Below are 4,282 nucleotides of genomic sequence, written 5' to 3'. Positions count from 1 at the left end.
TAACACTTCTATTAAAATGCTTAAAGAAGTTATTTTTCCAAGGTTTGGAGTCCCTAGATATTTAATGACTGATGGTGGTTCACATTTTATTCATGGTGCTTTCCGTAAAATGCTTGCTAAGTATGATGTTAATCATAGAATTGCATCTCCTTATCACCAGTCTAGTGGTCAAGTAGAATTGAGCAATAGAGAGCTCAAATTAATTTTGCAAAAGACTGTTAATAGATCTGGAAAGAATTGGTCCAAAAATTGATGATGCATTATGGGCTTATAGAACTGCATATAAAAATCCTATGGGTATGTCTCCGTATAAAATGGTTTATGGAAAAGCATGTCACTTACCTCTCGAACTAGAACATAAGGCATATTGGGCTATTAAAGAGCTCAATCTATGATTTTAAACTTGCCGGTGAGAAGAGGTTATTTGATATTAGCTCACTTGATGAATGAAGAACCCAAGCTTATGAAAATGCCAAGTTGTTTAAAGAAAAAGTTAAAAGATGGCATGACAAAAGGATACAGAAGCGTGAGTTTAATGTAGGTGATTATGTATTGCTATACAACTCTCGTTTAAGATTTTTTGCAGGAAAACTTCTCTCTAAATGGGAAGGTCCTATGTTATCGAGGAGGTCTATCGTTCCGGTGCCATAAAAATCAACAACTTCGAAGGCACAAATCCGAAGGTGGTGAACGGTCAAAGAATCAAACATTATATCTCAGTAATCCCATAAATGTTGAACCAATATTATTGAAACCGTAACCCCGGAGGAATACATAAGGGACACTTTCCAGGAACGTTTCAGACTCCGAAAAGGAATAGGTATGTGGTACGGTAAGTAAACCGACTCCAAAACAATTTTAAGGCAATATTTCTCTGTTTTGGAATATTTAGAAAAATAGAAAAATAAGTAGCAGTCCGGGAAGGACACGAGGGCCCCACGAGGGTGGTGGGCGCGCCCTACCTCTGAGCCCCTACCTCGTGAGCCTTCCGGACTCCGTTTTCTTGCACGTTACGTATTTTGGTCGGTAAAAATTTATTATATAACCTCCCGAAGGTTTTGACTCCCGTATCACGCAAATATCCTCTGTTTTTCGTTTCGAGCTGTCCCGTTGCAGATTAAATCAACATGTCTTCCCAGGATTCAGAAGGAGAAAGCTATGTGGATGATTACTTAGCAAATCCAAAGGTCTATGGAGATGTGGAACACAATGGATGGACCACGGAGGAAGAAGAGGACTATGAACCCAAGGGGAAGGAGGAGACGAGCTCAGATGAAGATGAAGCACCATTACCTCAACTTGGGGACATGCACGTGGAGTTCAAAAAGTCAAGTCTCCCTGATAGGGTAAAGAAACCCAAGTTCGAATTTATCCCTTTTCGTCTCTTGCAAGAAAATAAGCAGGACCTATGCAAAAAGATATTAACCCTGGAGTGGAAGATTAATGATATGAGGGATCAAAATGCCGTCCTCAAGGGCAAATTAAGGGAGAAGCCTAAGCCATCAACTAAGCCAACATCACCACTACCTTCTTCACCGACAAAGGAGATATAATCACATGGGTATGGGCACTCCCCTTGGCAACTGCCAAGCTGAGGTGCCCTGGTATCGTATCACAATCACAACTCCTATCTTTACCGTTTTTCTTAGTTCGGTCCTATTAGTAGTATCTTGATCTAGTAGAATAAAGTTTATGGCATGATCTAGTTTTGAGTTTTGCTTTATGATCTCTCTATGTAATCGAGTCCGTGAGCTATATATAATAAAGATTAGTGTTGAGTCAAGGGCTTGACTATTTTGGCATGATCTTGGATGAATAAAAGAAAAGAGAAAAGAATAAAAAGAAACAAAGAGTTCATATTGATCTTATTGAGAGTAATGACTTCACATAGAAAGAGTATGATGATTAAAAGTTGTTGGGAGTTGGCAGACATAGCTTTGGTCATTGTTGCAATTAATAGGAAGTAATAAGGAAAGAGAGGTTTTCACATATAGATATATTATCATTGACATCTTTTATGATTGGGAGCACTCATTAAAATATGACATGCTAAAGAGTTGATGTTGGACAAGGAAGACAACGTAATGAGTTATGTCTTTCTTATATCTGAGATAAAGTATGTTGTCATGGATCCTCTAACTTGTTGAGCTTGCCTTTCCCCCACATGCTAGCCAAATTCTCAGCACTAAGTAGAAATACTACTTGTGCTTCCAAAATCCTTAAACCAGTTTTGCCATGAGAGTCCACCATATCTACCTATGGATTGAGTAAGATCCTTCAAGTAAGTTGTCATCGGTGCAAAGCAATAAAAATTGCTCTAAATATGTATGATTGATTGGTGTGGGGAAATAAGCTTTATACGATCTTGTGATGTGGAAGTAATAAAAGCGACGGACTGCATAATAAAGGTTCATATCACAAGGGGCAATATAAAGTGACGTTCTTTCGCATTGAGATTTTTATGCATCCAACCATAAAAGTGCATGGCAACCTCTGCTTCCCTCTGCGAAGGGCCTATCCTTTATTATTATCTTCTACCTTATGCAAGAGTCATGGTGATCTTCACCTTTTCTTTTTCATTTTATCCTTTGGCAAGCTCAGCATGTTGGAAAGAACATGATATATATATCTAATTGGATGTAGGGGAGCATGAACCATTATTGTTGACATTACCCTTGAGGTAAAAGGTTGTGGGGCAAAACTATAAGCCCCTATCTTTCTCTGTGTCCGATTAAAACTCCGTAACCACAAGTATTGCGTGAGTGTTAGCAATTATGGGAGACTAAATGATAGTTGAGTATGTGGACTTGCTTTTTAGCTCTGACATAGACTCTTTCCGATGTTATGATAAATTGCAATTGCTTCAGTGACTGAGATTATAGTCTATTGGAGCCCAATAAGGTTTATGATTTATACTTTTTGCATTGTGAATAGATCATCACTTGAACATAAGTAATCATATGACAAAATCTATATAAGTTGCTGTTATGAGAATAATCATGATGCCTTCATGTCCGTATTTTATTTTTATCGACGCCTCTACCTCTAAACATGAGGACATATTTATTGTTATCGGCTTTTCGCTTGAGGTCTAAGCTTGGGGGAGTTGATACGTCCATTTTGCATCATGATTTTATTTCGATACTTATTGCATTATGGACTGTTTTTCACTTTATGTCACAATACTTATGCCTATTCTCTCTTATTTTACAAGGTTTACATAAGGAGGGAGAATGCCGGCAGCTGGAATTCTGGGCTGGAAAAGGAGCAAATATTAGAGACCTATTCTGCAACTCCAAAAGTCCTGAAACTCCACGGAACATCTTAAAATAAATAAAGAAAAATCCTCGCCAAAGATGAAGGCCAGGGGGCCCACACCCTGCTCACGAGGGTGGGGGGCGCCCCCCTAGGGCGCGCCCCCTACCTCGTGGGCCCCCTGGTGGCTCTCCGACGTCCATCTTCTCCTATATGAAGTCTTTCGATGAGAAAAAAATAAGAAGGAACTTTTCGGGACGAGACTCCGCCGCCACGAGGCGGAACCTTGGCGGAACTCAATCTAGAGCTCCGGCAGAGCTGTTCTGCCGGGGATACTTCCCTCCGGGAGGGGGAAATCATCACCATCGTCATCACCAACGCTCCTCTCATCGGGAGAGGGCAATCTCCATCAACATCTTCACCAGCACCATCTCATCTCCAAACCCTAGTTCATCTCTTGTATCCAATTCTTGTCTCAAGTCCGGGATTGGTGCTAGTAGGTTGCTAGTAGTGTTGATTACTCCTTGTAGTTGATGCTAGTTGGTTTATTTGGTGGAAGATCATATGTTCAGATCCTATATGCATATTATTACCCCTCTGATTATGAACATGAATATGCTTTGTGAGTATTACGTTTGTTCCTGAGGACAAGGGAGAAGTCTTGCTATTAGTAGTCATGTGAATTTGGTATTCGTTTGATATTTTGATAAGTATGTATGTTGTCTAGCCTCTAGTGGTGTTATGTGAACGTCGACTACATAACACTTCACCATTATTTGGGCCTAGAGGAAGGCATTGGGAAGTAATAAGTAGATGATGGGTTGCTAGAGTGACAGAAGCTTAAACCCTAGTTTATGCGTTGCTTCGTAAGGGGCTGATTTGGATCCATATGTTTTATGCTATGGTTAGGTTTACCTTAATACTTTGTTGTAGTTGCGGATGCTTGCAATAGAGGTTAATCATAAGTGGGATGCTTGTCCAAGTAAGGACATACCCAAGCACCGGTCCACCCACATATCAAATTATC

Source organism: Triticum urartu, chromosome 6, assembly GCF_003073215.2.
Source record: "Triticum urartu cultivar G1812 chromosome 6, Tu2.1, whole genome shotgun sequence".
NCBI classification, from domain to species: Eukaryota; Viridiplantae; Streptophyta; class Magnoliopsida; order Poales; family Poaceae; genus Triticum; species Triticum urartu.
The sequence above is the reverse complement of the archived record's forward strand: the minus strand, read 5'-3'. Positions refer to the sequence as shown.